This window comes from Papilio polytes, unplaced genomic scaffold (genome assembly GCF_000836215.1).
Source record: "Papilio polytes unplaced genomic scaffold, Ppol_1.0 DF824269.1, whole genome shotgun sequence".
Taxonomy (NCBI): domain Eukaryota; kingdom Metazoa; phylum Arthropoda; class Insecta; order Lepidoptera; family Papilionidae; genus Papilio; species Papilio polytes.
This window is the reverse complement of record NW_013524935.1, coordinates 441,267-457,537: the sequence shown is the minus strand read 5'-3', so window position 1 is coordinate 457,537 and position 16,271 is coordinate 441,267. Positions and strand designations below refer to the sequence as shown.

Here is a 16,271-nt window from a genome sequence, read left to right as displayed (position 1 = left end):
GAGGAATAACAATACTTTTAATACGAAATATTTCCCCTTTGGTTATAACATCATCGTGGGAATTAGTAATTATTCAAAAATTGATAATTTCAATACGTAATTATAATGTAATGTTAAAAATACTAGTACTCGTATAGAGATATTATGCTTGGTTGCTGAAGTGCCCAATTATTTTATGATTACTTAATGATTCGTTAGTGTTAGGTTAACATTACTTTTAACGGAAAAAAACTCTAGTTACGTAGTTCGGCAACGAATGGTTAAAAGTTACTGGGGAACCGGCCATTAATCCTCATGATTTACGCGAATTATTAGCAAACACATCACAATGTACGCGATTATTGTGTTAAGTACTTATAGAACGGGCGAATTGATACTGTATTCAGATTAGCGTAAGATTCTTTTTAGAATGCAATGTAGAAGATCAGAGCAATTGCTTCAAATGATACGAATTAAGGTGAAGAAGGTCAATATGTGCAAAGGAAATTAAAGGTACGAATGGGGCGCGAGAAATACGTATAAAGTTAGATAGTAAAGGCATTGCACCGGGGGGTTGCAACCCTCTGAATTTCAGTCGGCGCTCGGGAGCGGTCCGAAGCGGACGTGTCTGTCGTTTCGGGAATCGGTGATTTTATTATAATTTAAATTCAGTGTTTTGTGTTTAAGAATTGTTGCGGCTAAAAAGGTAAGCGGATACGATATAATTATGTACAAAATGTTATATTTTTGTATCTAATTGTGTTTTTTATGGATTTTTGATGTTAGTTTTTTTGATTGTCTGGACTTTTGTTGAATATTGTAAAAGTTTAATTTTTTGTGGATATTTTAAAGCATCAGGGAGTGTTTAAATGTTTCGTAGTGGGGAGGATTTTCTCATCCCCCATCGTTATGAGCTTAACATCGCTTTGGGGAGTTAATCTGACTTTCATTCTGATTTAAAGCTCTTTTTAATGTTAAAATGGGAGGTCTTTTTTATGAAACTTTTTCTGTTAAATTTAAGAAGAAGAATTATGTTAATCTTGCTTTGAATTACTTTTAATTGGCTAGACTGTTAACGTTGTTATTATTAAACGTTTTTAAGACGAATTTTGGTTAAGATTTTCAACATACAAATATAGACAATTTTGTTAAAAACTGTAATCTAGCCTAAACAAACATTTTACAGTCTCTTTTATTTATGTCCAGTCTAAAAAAATAGGTTATAATTTTATTAAATTGCGTCAAAATGTTATAGATTAAATATTAGATTCATTTTTATGTTATAAAAATTGAGTAAAAGAAGAGCCTATTTGCTAGTTTCGAACTGAAATTTGTATTTCTCGCTTCTGTCTACATTTTAAACATTGGTTTGAGGTTATATTGTATCTCGCATTTCCGTTTCTGTGTAATTCCGGACGAAAAGTAAACTGTTTTAAAATTTTAACAGCAAATTTCCATCTGACGTACAATTTAAAAGCTTTAAAAGGATTTTCTCTACATGAAGCTGAATAAATTTGACGTTGGCTAAAATTTTTAACCCTTTGTAAATATTCTTTGACAATACAAACAACCAAAATAATACGGCGTAAGCAATGTATTTAACAAGTACATAAGATGCGTATCGATAATTTTCTACATAAACAGAAATTCATGTACAAAATAAAAATATGTTTATAATTAACATAGAAATATGTTTTTAACAGTATTCAGTAAAAATTCCAGTCTTACGGTAACCCTAAATGACAATTATGAGAGACGTGAGAGTTTATTATCGATTACCTGGTAATAAAACCTATACAATATGAAAATATTGTTAACTTTATTAACGAGCTGTTGCCCGCGTGGTAATAGGAAACATACGAACTATATAAATAACAAAAAGTTATGTATCCTTCGGGAACCGGACATTTCTCGGGGATGAACCTTATCCCATGTGTACTCCAGACTTTGTTTTATATCTGTGCCAAATTTCAATAACATATGTTAAACCGATGCAGAATGATCGAGTAAACATTAAAAAACTAGATTAACGAATCCCACGGGAACCGTAACTATTCCGGGGATAAAAAGAAGCCTATGTGTTCTTCCAGACTACGCTCTAAACCTGTGCCAAATTTCATGGAGATCCGTTCAGCCGGTTTGGCTACAAACGCTAACAAACATCCATCCATCCATCCATCCTTCCATCCATCCATGTAAACTTTCGCATTTATAATATTAGTAAGATTAAGATTATGAGTCGCCTTATGTTATTAACGTAAGTTGTCCAACACCCTAAGCAATAACGGCCTTAATAGTATTGAATTTTCCCTTAGCTTTTAATGTTGCGTCGACATTGTTATTGATATTGAATTTTTACCAAATACATATTTCGTTATTTTACGTAATAATGGAACTATTTGAATTGTCTACTTCTTATTATTAAAAAAATCTCTCCATAAAAGTATTTTTGACAGAGATCCAGACATAAAAGGTCTTAAATTCCAACGTGTGCCAAGAGAAATACCAGGAGAACATAAATTCCAAGCAAGCAATCCGATAATGACGTTCACATTGTCCGCCTCCCTATTGTGCTGCGGGGTATGGAGGTTCTCAATTATTCTTTACATCTTTTGTTTTTCATAGATAAAAATTCCAATCAACGATGAAAGTGCACTCATGCCTCTGATACCTATCTTCTATCTATCTGTCTTTCTATACTAATATATTATAGCGTAAACATATACTTTGTTGAGCGTCGCTCAGTGTTTTAAGCACTTGCTTGTAATCTTGGGTTCGAATCACGCCATGTACCGTGTGATTTTAGATTTTTCGAAATTTCATATGTACATAATTAACCCGACGTTCTTACGGTGAAGGAAAACATCTTGAGGGAACCTTCACATATTGGCGAAGAAATTTAAAGATATGTGTGAAGTCAACCAACCCGCACTGGGCCAGCGTGGTTGACTATGGCCTAGTCACCCCTTACTAGGCTCCAAGTCCCTCAGTGGGGACGTTTAGTGAGCTGGTGATGATGACATACTTTGTTATGCCGGATGTCAGCAATAACAGCATATTTCTGAATAAACCCTTTTTTAATAAAATGCCCTACGTTTACAACATGCTACAGGCTACATATTTTCTCGCCATATAGTTTAGGAGCGGAATAGATTGCAAAAATAGTTGTGCAAGAAAGAGACAAAAACTATAAGCGAATAGCAGTAAAGAAGTAACATTGCCACGGTAAATGTTAGCCAATGGCTCGGCTTTTGGGTCATTTAAACATTTGAATATTGACAAACAGAACAGCCAGTATATTTTATATTCTTATAATATAATAATATTAAGAAATATTTTATAGATTTTAGTATAAATCTTTTACCTGCATCTAACTTTACAGGAGCTTTTAAAGGAATTTTAAAATAGCAGGCTATTGTTTTAATTTTTATTCTCTCAGCGCTCGTAGGCGAAGGTTTTTCAAGCGTGCCTAATTTTTTTTACCATAAAAAGATTATTACAAAAGTTTTCAATTTGCCCGCAGCTGTAGATATGTTTATAAATGAAGTTTTGTTGATTTTAACCTACTTTTGGAGAAGCTGGTTGCAGCGTATTTTTTACTTTCGAAAAAAAAACTGAAAAAGATTTTTTAAAACATTTTTTTAAAAAGTTGAAGCAGCTGTTCATATTTTACATATACTAGGCTAGCAGAAGCAAGGCTATAGTTAAAATAACTTGATTCAAGCCACAATTGATCAATTTATCCATTAGTGTCTGTGTCGGGCTTGGCCCCGTGCCAGCTGTTCGACCATTTGGACACCGGGAACGTGACTAAACTGCGATAGTTCAACGACACTGAGCCAACTAAACATTCATGCATTCCTAATCATTTATCCAAAACTTTGGTAATAATGTTCTCATAAATCTTGATAGTTCTTCAAATATCAGTGAAGAACGTTGTACTCTGTGAAGAAAAAACACGCCATCTACCTCGTGCAGAGAGGTCAGACGTTCCTCCATATCTTCGTGATTTGTTATAGCGGGCGCACGTCTTTGACCAAACTATCGCATAACTGTTATGCTTTTATAGTCCATTGTTTTGCAGCCAATTAATCTGTTCAGTTGCAATAAAAATCAGGTAGTATGCGCACCTCCATAGCTCTTAGGAAAGCGAGACTAAACAGTTGTGCGATAATTTAGTTTCAAGTGTTGACACGCTACAAACCGTAGATTCGTGGTATAACTAAAGTTCTATTCTAGAGAAAAGAATATTGACAATCTCCGTTTTCGAATTAGTTAGAAATGTTGAATTAACGTTTATTGTATATTTTAGAGCGAACTAAAATTAGTTACAGATGTTAATATCCGACCCTTGTCATAACCCTAGATTATTGTTACAGAACTAAGTTTTGCTTTAACTTAGAATTAAACTAACTCAAGTGACAGCATAGCATTGTTAAAGACATCTGTTTCTCTAAATAGATTATTTGTTTTCCTTAAGCTACGATCATCACCAGCTCACTATACGTCTCCAATGAGGGACTCGGCGCCTCTCCTAAGTTAAGGGTGACAAGCCATAGTCAACCACTCTGGCTGTAAGAACGTCGGGTAAATTATGTACATATGAAATTCGAAAACCCGGGACCTGTGGATTAGAAGTCAAGCTACCCCAGAGCTACCAAAGTTCCTAAAAAGTATATTATCTTATAATATAAAATTATGGTTGCAAAGAATTATTGTAGTAGTTTTCGATATAGAGCGTTCTAGATTTCTGGCTGTTTTTCTGTTTCTTTCTCTAATGCTTTTTCTTAGCAATGTCTTTTAGTGGCTTTTTGACGTCCTTCTTTCCCTTTCTGCGGCCTTCTATGGATGTCATTATGCGTTACAGTTCCAAGCAAATATATGTAACCTAGTTTTAGTATTAATCAGATTTTTTAATCACCTTTGTGTAACACGTTTTTGTCTGAACCTTTTGAAAAAAACATCAAAGGAAATTCCATGCAAATGAAAATGTACTCTGCAAAATTAAATTTCTACCGTTTCAGAAAATACGTGAAGTTTTTTGTAAAGATTTTTATTATCTTAACAGATTTTAGGTTACGGTAATCGATTATAGTTCTATGATATTGTCGTTTCACTTTTATTTAATACGAATGAACAGGATGAAAATATCTACCCATGTTACTAGAGTAATTTATTTATTTCAGAGTCTGTTTCTCGCAACTTCGTCTACGTAAAATTAATAAAATATAGCTCATGTTAGCGATAACGTAGCTTTCAAATGGTGAAAGATTTTTGAAATCGGCCCAGTATTTTTTGAGTTATTTTAACACATACAAAAATGCAAATCTTTTTCTATATAATATTGGCATAGTCTTGGATTCGCCATTTCAGACTTCTCTGTTGCCTTTCATCGAGATCCGTTTAATTCTTTTGGGTAAACGTATAAAAAACATCTTTCAAACTTACATAAGTATTTATGACATCAGTGAGATTCAAGTTTTTTTGTCCGAAAACATTTTTACTTCGTAATATGTTGGAAAAATAAAATACATCTTCCTATCTCACTTAACTAATATAATAAATGCGAGAGTTTAGATGGATGGATGGATGTTTGCTAGAGTCTGTAGCCTAAATGACTGAACGGATTTCGATAAAATTTGGCATAGATGTAGAGAATAGTCTGGAAGAACACATAGGCTACTCATTTTTTTTTAATTTCACGCGGACGGAGTCGCGGACGATATCTATACTAGAAATAAAAATACCGTTTCGCAATAACTCATAAGATGTTATGAAGTACTATTTCCCGTGGAATCCGTGGGCGTGGAGACAATATCCGGAAATATATGGAAATGTGTCGGAGCGTGAAATATCTGTATCCGTTAACATACGCTTACAATCCGAATAAATCTTGTTAAAGTATCTACATATCGTTTGAAGTAAATGTTGGATATACCAATGGTATGTCCTTAAATTATTATAGCGGGCGCACTCCTTTGACTAAACTATCCCACTGTTGTAACTATCGATTGTTTCGCAGCCAATTCAACTGTTTAGCAAACTTAAAAATCGATTAGTGTGCGCACCTCCATATAAGATCATAGGAATCAAAGCGAGACTAAACAGTTGTGCGATAGTTTAGTCAAATGTGCGCTTTTAGTGTGATAGTTGAGACAGTGTTTAATTGCACATAACATTGAACTAATAGTATTTGAATTGTGTCACTAGATGGCGTTAGCATCGTAATAGATCGCGCTATCATGACGTTACATTTAGTATTACCTGAATATAAATTTTGTTAATTATGACTGTCAGTTAATTTCCATCTCTATTTAAACACGACTTATGTGATGTATAACCAAATATCTCTCTCATTCAGCTGTAAAATTGCTTATTTTAAGAATCATTCAAATCAATATTTTGAACGATGAATAGCACATAACAACGCTTAGATGTTCAACTGAGCGAACTTTTTAGGTCGCGTAATCAACGCTCGTCGGTGACACGTTTTATGAAGGCTGTATTATATACGCTATGGTGAGCTGATAACTGAAGCGAGTTAGGACCATACCATACAGGTTTTATTGAAATAAAAACTACCTACAAGTGTGATATTGAAAACTAAATTGGCAAAATAGAAACTACAAGTACTTAAACACTGACTTATGGCTGGTTTCTCAACTACATTTAACCATTCGTTACTGTTATTGGTTCAATAAATTCTTGAAATGCGTAACCGAACTACGTAACTTCGGTTAAATACTAAAGAATCCGTAGGTATTGATAAAATAAATCTAAACTTCAGCAAACCACCATTAGTCGTTAAATATCTATTTAAATGTTCACTTAGTGTTAATATATGGTAATGTTCTATAAGTAACGATTTAACGATTCTACATCCTTAGTTACTTTGGGAATTACATGTATGAATTTTGTTGTATGTTAGAATGTATGTAATAGGTAGAATTTCATAATAATTACATGAGTTTGAACTACAAGTTGCCCTTTAATCGGATCAGCGTGTCGACGTCGCCTCGGTCACTAACACTAATTAAATTATTTCTAACCCACTCTGGGGTATTTCATGCGTTACAAAAATATTTCTTGTGTATTATAAGGTATTGTAGTCGCTAACATATTCTGAAACGTTAAACACTTGACTTCGTAACAGTGGATAACAATCTATAAGGCGTCAATTTTAATGGAATTTGGAGTGCGTGGATTATTCTCCACGTGGACGCTGTAACATATTTTAATGTTGTTTTAATAACTAAAATAAAATAAAACAAACACCTCTTTATTGTCATCATATACATTTACATACAGTGAATATATTTAACACAAAAAAATGGTAACAATGGGCTGTAGGATCAGCGTGTACCACATAGGCAATGCCACGCGGAGCTGATTTTCAGCCTATCCCTGTGGGCCGCTTTGCGCCTCTTTAGAGATGCCCAACACTTGGTATGCAATCCTTCAAACTTACGTTTAGATTCTACAACAAGCGAATGGTAACAAAATTCTTGCTGCTTGATGTTAGTGTAAATAGTACGTAATAATACTAATTTTATAAATGCGAAAGTTAAGATAGATGGATGTTTGTTACGAGTATAAACGGCTGAACGGATTTGGATGAAATTTGGTATAGTAGAGGATAGTCTGATGGAACACATAGATTAGTCGCTTTTGTTTTTTTTAGTTCAACACGAATGGCGATCGATAGCTAGTAATACTAGTAGTATCAAAAAGGCTATAACATTTTCGCCTTTATGGTACACCATGTTTTATAATAGAAAGTCAACATTTTCATAACTAATTAGTATTATTTTATCTTCAAATAAAGGCTGCTGTAAAGATGCCGCAACAAAAGACGCTGTACAAAGTACTTTGCGCTTCCAATTTTGTAAATAGTTTGCTCGGTTTTGTGCAGAAATTTTGTAAGAACTTGAAAGAGACTTTGGAAAGTTTAACTTTTATGCAAGTTTTATTAATGTCTACAGCAATCGCTTGACGATAACTTTATTTTGAAAGTGTAAACTACGAGGTTTACTGAAAATAGTTTCCCTAATAACATTTTAAAACTGTTAAAATAATAAATGACATAGTTGAATTATTGGAAAAAATACTAAGGGTCTTTCCCAACAAATTGTAAATTGTCTGATAACAATCCAACATGTGATGGGAATATCAGATTTTGTTCGTTCGAGTTTGTTGCTGCCAGTGACGTCATTTTTAAGCTATCTGAGCTGCTATCAGCCAGTGGTGGGATAGGCCTTAAGGGATATTTCTACGCTTACAACAAGTATTGACATAATATTTAAGTAACGTAAGAGCGCGCAGACATTTTTGACTACGCTATCGCATGTTAATCGAGCTTTGATTTCCTATGAGGTTATATGAAGGTGCACACTACTCGATTTTTAGTTGTGCAACTAAACAATTGAATTGGCTGCGAAACAATCGACAATCGCACAACAGTTCTGCCATATTTAAGTTAAATATGCGCCCTCTTATGGTATTTAATTTTAATAAAACAGTGAAAATTATTACGTATGTATTATCTTTAATTTGCTTTTTAAATATTATAACTATAACACCTTTACAATCAATGGTGTATTTTTATTAAATAAAAATCAGTGGGTGTTTGTCCGAGCGCGGTTTGCTAACTGGATTAGGTTCGTTAGTATTCCCGACTGAGCGCTGTGGTGGCACTCTGATAAAAGAAAAAAGGTACAATCGCGAAAATCAGCGGTTTTCTATTTCAGGAAATGCCTTGGTCATGCAACGAGACAAATTACGCCGTCTATAAATAACTAACTAAAGCAGTGAGTGCAAACGTGGGCATAATAGTAAAAAGAAACTAGAAGTACATCACTCATCATCATTAACTTGCCCTTATCCCTTATGGAGGGTCGGCAGAATATGTGCTGCTCTCCCATACATCTCTATCAGCCGTCATATCTGAATCCACTCATTTCTTAAGCATATCCTCTTTCAGGCAATCCATCCATACTTTTTTCGGTCCTTTTCCTTTACTAGAAGTACAGCACTAACTTTTAAACGTCTCGATTCAAAACATTCAAACGATTGTAGCTTTTAAGGTGGAACACCGACAGTGTTTCCGACTGTACATTAGTTAATTCTTGAACATTGAACTTTAATAATAAATTGTCACGTACGTATTCAATTATTAGAGGAAAACTGATATGAATACAAAAATTTAGGAGTGTATTGTAAAATACAGAAAACGTAATTATTTTTTAAATTTGAACTTTTTCCTTTACTTGAAAACATTTGCCACAATAACAAATATAAAAGGGTAAATTTATGGTATTAATTCTGAGGGTGATTAGGGGAAATATATTTTTTTTGCGTCCCCTTCCCTGTCGATTAAAGGTAAGAAACATGGAAATTATAGCTAAGGTCATCGATCGCTTTGTGATTTCGGTGAATTCAAATGGCCGCTTGCTTTGCAACGAAAATTTCACATGTAACATTTCAAGTATCCATCTTACCGATTATTATTGCCTTATATGATATTAAAATAACCCTGTCAGTCATATTTATTTCACGGTAAGCGTTCAATTCCCCTCGTACCCGAGGAGGGTTACCAGGCTCGCATGAACTCCGCATGAACTCGCTTAAATTTCCCTCGGGCTACCGAGAGTAATATTTTTCCATAAAGTTTGACGGGTCGTGCGTGATTTTTATATAATACAGCTCATTTTACTGTAAAGATTTTAGAAACTATAATATTTTTATTCTTATAAAAATGAGCAATGATTTAAAAATCTTATCTTAATGCCTTACTAATCTATACAAATATTATAAAGAGGAAAGATTCGTATTTTTGCATGTATTGAAATAACTCAAAAACTATTGGGCCGATTTTAAAAATTCTTTCACCGTTAGAAAGGTAATTTATTTGTGAGTAACATAGGCTACATATTTTAGTTTCACGCAAGCAAAGTCGCGAGCAACTGCTAGTATTATTATATTTAAAAGAAAAAGTTTAGATGGATGGATGTATGCTAGAGTTTGGAGCGTAAACTGATAAACGGATTTCGATGAAATTTGGCGATGTAGTGATAGTTCGAAAACACATAGGCTATTTACTTTTGTTTTTGTACTTCCAAACGAACAGGGCCACGGGTTAATACTAGTTTAATAATTATATTCCGTTACCATACAATTTTCCGTCACATCTAGACTCAATGTTTATTTTATTCAAACGATTGGAAGGAAAAGGTTTCCGTTCTAGGACTTTTAATTTCCTTTATTAAAGAAATTTTCGATTGACGAAATAACTAAGTATCGAGAGCATTCCTATTCGACATGTAGATGTATGAAATTCAAGATAGGATAGTCAGGACAGATTCGAACGAAGGTCCATATTCTGCCTATGGATTACGGGCGTGAGTTATGATAAAATTCAGAATTAACCATATTAGTACCACTATAAATGTTAATGAAAACAACTAGTTATAAAGTGAAACAGCTGAAGTATTTATATAATAACCCAGGCCGCATATTGTTCAGTTTAGTTAGTCTATAAATGCGAACTCCTGGCAGCGAGCCGACCGTAGTTAGTGGAACTTAGATGAATATTTAAGTTTATTGCATACTATCTTAACAACTTTGGGAATGAGGAACTAAAATATATACTACATACTTTGTTTATAAGATGGAATAGTTTAATTTGTTGTTGTTTATTAGATACAGGATGATTCTGTGATCTTAGGCTACCCCTTTAGTATAGTTAGTTTCTTGTGTTATAGTATACATTGACAATTATAATATATTTTTATAATATGGAAGTAAAAAAGTGCTTAATTTGATGTGAGGTCTATTAAGTTATCATTTAAATTCAGAAATATAAATCATGTGTTTATGCCTCTTATCGTGTGGACATAATAAAACGCTGGGACTTAGCTTCATGGTTGTTTAATTAATGTTACATTTTGGTAGTAATAAGAATGAATAGATTAGCGCGAGATGCATGACCGCGCAGATTAACAGACGAAGTGCAAGAGAGTGAATGAATGTACAATAGTGATGTCCGTGTGACGCTGTTCCTAGTGATGTCCGTAGTCGATCATTAGGGATCCATATGAAGATGACATAGGCGCCAACATCATGTAAAATGCCAAAATCAAGTTTCAAGTAATTAAACAAAACTAGTACAAGAATTGGATAACATTTCATTAAAAATTGGACTGTTTAAAGGCAGTTTTCATTTTAAAAAAGTGCATTTCAAATTAAAAAGAAGTAAACTACTCTATTTAAAGAACTGGCTTTGTTTAACTTACAGTCCTTAACATTTATTATTCCTTTTCAAAGCGAAAACAGGTTTGTTTTAAATTGCAAATTCAACTTGCAGGCTTATCCGAAAGCTCTTCAGATGCCGTTGTTAATTTATTTTTAATTGAATTTGAACATGGAAGTTCTATGTTTTACTGCTTTGATAGAAATTTGCTAAAGTAAATTCGGTTTCAGTTTACTTGTTAAACAATGAACTATTTTACAGCTTTTGCCCGCGACTCCGTCTGCGTGGAATATGTGTTCTTCTAGACTATGTCTACATCTTTGTCAAATTTAATCTAGATCCGTTCAGGATCTCTTTAGGCTACAAACTCTAACAAACATCCATCCATCCATCTAAACTTTTACATTTATAATATTAGTATGAATAATATGATTTGAAATATCACTTCAAATAAGTTTGAATCAAAATAAAAGTCTACTTGTATCATGTACGTTAATGTTTAGTCTTTGATAGGAAATGGTTAAGAAATTCTCTTGTAAACAAAACGGAAGTTAATAAGGCCGTAAAAGTTTTCCCTCTCGAGTACGATGAGTGGAGAATGAGGGATCAAGTTGAAGTGACTTTGACAAGGAACGGAAATTGCACAGGAATTGCTTTACGTTGGAACAGATCATTTGTAAGTATTTACTTTTTGAAAACCGCTTACGTAATAGTTCAACTAATGAATCGATGTTAACAGAATGTTCAGCGACTGATAGTTTATCTGATAGATACTTATCTGCCATAGGTGGTCGTAAATTTACAATGAAGTTTATAAAAATCTCAGTAATAACTATGTTGTTAGAACATATCATTATCATCACATGATCCTCCTCTTTATCCTACTCCTGTAGGGTCGGCACAGCACGGTTTTGTACTCCACATAACTCTATCATACGTCATCACAGTCAGCACTCCCTTTTTGATCATGTCACCTCTTTCTTGGTCTACGGCTACCGATGTACCTCCACACTCATAACTAACGTTCTCCTTGTAACATGTGATTCAGCACTCCTCATAACATGCCCATACCATGCTAACTTTTAACTTCTTACTTACTACTGGGGCTACTCTCAAACTTCCTCTAATATACTCATTTCGTATCTTATCCATTCGTGTTACCATGATGTATGATTATCGGCTTATATATTACCTTATTTTTCCATAATGCCAAGATTCTTATGAGGTGTTTTGACAAGATTTTTTAGTACAAATCTAATACATAAATTCTGACAAGTCATTCGAAGTCTTTTAGCAAAACGTTGATTGATCAGTGTTAGGGTACAACTAAGATGGATTTCACCATCGGTCATGTTTAATCAAATTCCCTGTAATATATCTTCAGCATCTTTTTAGAATATCCAATACATTAAGCAAATGTGAAGAGAAAATAATTTCATTTACTTTCACTCTAAAACAATTCAATTTTCGTTTTAGGATTTCCTTTTCGATTACCGATTTAAAGGCAATATTATGCGGATCCCGGTGGATTTCATCCATTAAGTTTCTATTCCATTATCTTTCCATTTTAAGCACAATTTTAATGTATAACGAGGCTAGTAGATAAATACACTCAAAGTTCTAAGAACCAATGTTGTATTAATAAAAATTAAGGGCCTTTCCCGGTAAATTGTAAAGTCTCATAACAATCCAACGTGTAAAATGTGTGATGGAAATATCGGATTTTGTTATTTTATCTGATGGCTGACAGCGATGTATGGAAGGGCAGCACATACTATGCCGACCATCTATAAGGGATAAGGGCAAGTTGATGATGTTTTCTTATCTGACAGTGACGTCATTTTTAAGCTATCTGAGCCTATCAGCCAGTGGGACAGGCCCTAAAATCGTTAGTATACGCGTTCATCACATATGTACATATCACCTTTGCGTTCACCTCGTCTTTTTAAACTACACGTGCGTTTCCATTTACCTCCTTGAACTCGCTTTTAAGATTTTAAACCACGTTCGTAATTAATTCTTTGTTCAATTTGATGTCGAGTTTTATCAGATAGGAAAAGATTATTACAAAAGTTTGTAATTTACCTACAGCTAAAACTTTCGAGACAAGACGAAGTTTCATGAAAGAATGGTTGAATTATACATTCAGAGATAATCTCAAGGCTAGATAAGTTCCTATACAATATTTATTTCTATAATTTTGGTGTTTTTAAAAGTAACTTTATTTTTAAAAATTGATACATCCAAATAATGAAAGTTAGAAAGGATAAAATTAACTTTAAAACTGACTGAACTATCGCGTAACTGTTGTGCGATTGTCGATTGTTTCGCAGCCAATTCAACTGTTTGGTCCCACAACTAAAAAACGAGTAGTGTGCGCAACTCCATAAGCTCATAGGAATCAAAGCGCGACTAAACAGTTGTGCGATAGTTTAATCAAAGGAGTGTGCGCTCTAAAAATACGACTTAATTTAGTAATTTAGTAAACTGTGAAATTATAAAATGAACCCAGGTCAACTAGGATTGCGTGAAATATAAACGCTACAAATGTACCAGGCTAACAGAAGCAAGGTGGTAGTTAAACTAACTCGTTCGGGGCCATAATTGGTCAATTTATTCATTAGCAAGTCCGAGTCGGGCGTTTGGCGCGACGCCAGCTGTTTGAGAATTGAAAATGCTAACCAAATGCAATGCAATCGTAAAATGACTCGAGTTGAATATACTCTCATTATTAAGAAAATCAAAAGGACAACTTGTGTAAGCAGAAATAAAATTATATACTAGTATCCTATGACTTGAGTATGGAAATATAACGAGATTTTTTTTTCTAAATCAAAATTCAAGACAGTTTAATTTTATTACAGTTCTATTATTTGTTTCAAAACTTATGTAGCATAAAGTAATCTTTTTATGTTGCAAACTAGTTAAGACGTTTAGACAGGCATAATAGAATTCTTGTGCGACTTAAAAAAACATAACAAAACGTAATAAAACATATTTGGTGATATCATAACGCGATCTATAAAAAGTTTATGGTTAAGCAATAATTGACAATAGATGGCGCTGACAACAATTGTAAATATATTTTCATTAATTAAAGGTAAAAGCATATTTACATTAAAAGTAATATGCTTTATAAAAAAGTTAATTGTTTAATTAAAATTGCTTGAATTGCAAAATTATTTTGGATGTATATTTAATGTCGTACTGGCCGCCAAGAAATAATTTGACTTTAAAAAAAACAACGAGGATTTAGGCGCGAATGAGGGTGAAAGCAATGCTTTTATAATAACAATGCAATTTTACCAATTACTGTTATTAGTGTGTGTGTTTATCAGCAAATAAAGAAGATTTTAACAATGGTACCAGTTTAGAGATGGTCCAAAAAGTCCGGATCTAAGAAGCAATCATATCAAATACTACCATCATACAAGAGCACCATACCAATTACATCAGAAGGTAACAAATTACATTCAAATACATGCGGATTTTATCAAAACGGGAATAGTTATATATCAAAATAATAGAAGTCAGGCGCATAGTAATAGTTTTACGCGCCATAGCACAAGCAGTCTCGAGGTGACGCAAGCGCGGCGGAAACAAGGAGGGGGGGGCGGGGGAGTACGAGCGACGCATCACGCGTTCGTGACGTCATCCACGTGTTCGCGCCATTTTGTGAATGTAATTTAAAAATTATTAAAACGTGAGACTGTGTAGGCTAACTTTTTTTTGTTAATTCCACGCGGACGGAGTCCCGGGCGATAGCAAGTAAATCATAAATCTGTTCGTATTACAATGAAATCTGTGTTGAGCTGAGTCCCGTCGTCCCAGCTGCTGCCGATTTTAATGAGCACCAAGTGCGCTTTGTTTTTGTTCCCTTTCTCTTTGTTCCACTTTAAATTGTTCCAGTACACAGGATTACGAGAAACTGCTTCGTTTTGTTCCAACAACTTACTATGTCTTTCTCATGTAGAGTTTTATGAATTACACAAAATTTAATGAAAATGTTCGGATAATTTGTCATTTTAATTTTTAATGTTGATTCTGTTTTGTTATTTGTTTAAAACAATTGAGAATAAATTACTTTATTCTGATACAGAAGCCTGTTACCGTCATCAAAAAACTATACGATTATAATGACGTCTTATTAATGTGTAAACAATTTAGTTTATAGATTGTTTTAATATTTCAGGGAAATCTAGATTTTTATGTTTTAATAGTTATATTAATTATTTTAGTGAGTTCAGGATATAACTATTAAATATCAACCTTTATTTAAAACTAGCTTTCGCCCGCGACTCGCGTATGATTGCCAAAGGTTATGGACATGTTATGCGACGAAACGATGGGGACATAAACCAAAAAGTGTTAAGAATGAATGTGGATGGCTACAAAGAGGAAGACCGAAGAAAGTATGGATTGTGTGAAAGAGGATACGCTTAAGGGAATGGATTCAGATATGACGGCTGATAAAGATGTATGGAAGAGCAGCACGTACTGTGCAGACCCTCCGTAAGGGATAAGGGCAAGTGGATGATGATTTTTTTTATTGTTTAGAACAGTTCCTACTGTTGTTTTAAGTTTTTTTTTTAAGTTTTACCTAAAATATTTTTCTCGTTCATATTTTTCATTCCATCTCATATTTTTTTAATACAATGTTTCAGTCTGTATTTATAAGAGCGCTTGTCAGTCGACGTTAAATTAATGGGGTCCTAACGAGTCTCTGTGTTAAGAACTGTGATTAAAAAAACAAGTTTACCAAAATTTACAAAAAATATTTTTTTTATTATAACAACTTTCCTTATTTTTATGTAGTTCTTATATTATTGAGTTAAATCAATTATTTGGACTAAAAGTAGGATTACCAAATATGGGTCGCGGACGTAAGCGATAGCGTGAACGTGGCTCCGGCACACTGCGTTGGAGGAACCGAGGGGTTTGGTGGGTATACCCTCCATTATGGGGGGAGAGTCCCACATAACTACCGCTTTCCCATGAGCGCGGAGTATGCGAAAAGCATTGCCCTCGGGCAAAAAAAGGATTA

The 16,271-nt window shown here is 33.8% G+C and overlaps 1 protein-coding gene across 1 annotated transcript in view; it reads left to right on the top strand.

The window, feature by feature from the left end:
* Positions 1–511: 511 nt before the first annotated feature.
* Positions 512–16,271, top strand: part of LOC106106615 (uncharacterized protein CG3556) — a 41,207-nt gene continuing 25,447 nt past the window's right edge. The window contains exon 1 of the mRNA XM_013287224.1: positions 512–685. The gene's annotated coding sequence lies outside the window, so the exon portion shown is untranslated. The remainder of the gene's footprint in view (positions 686–16,271) is intronic.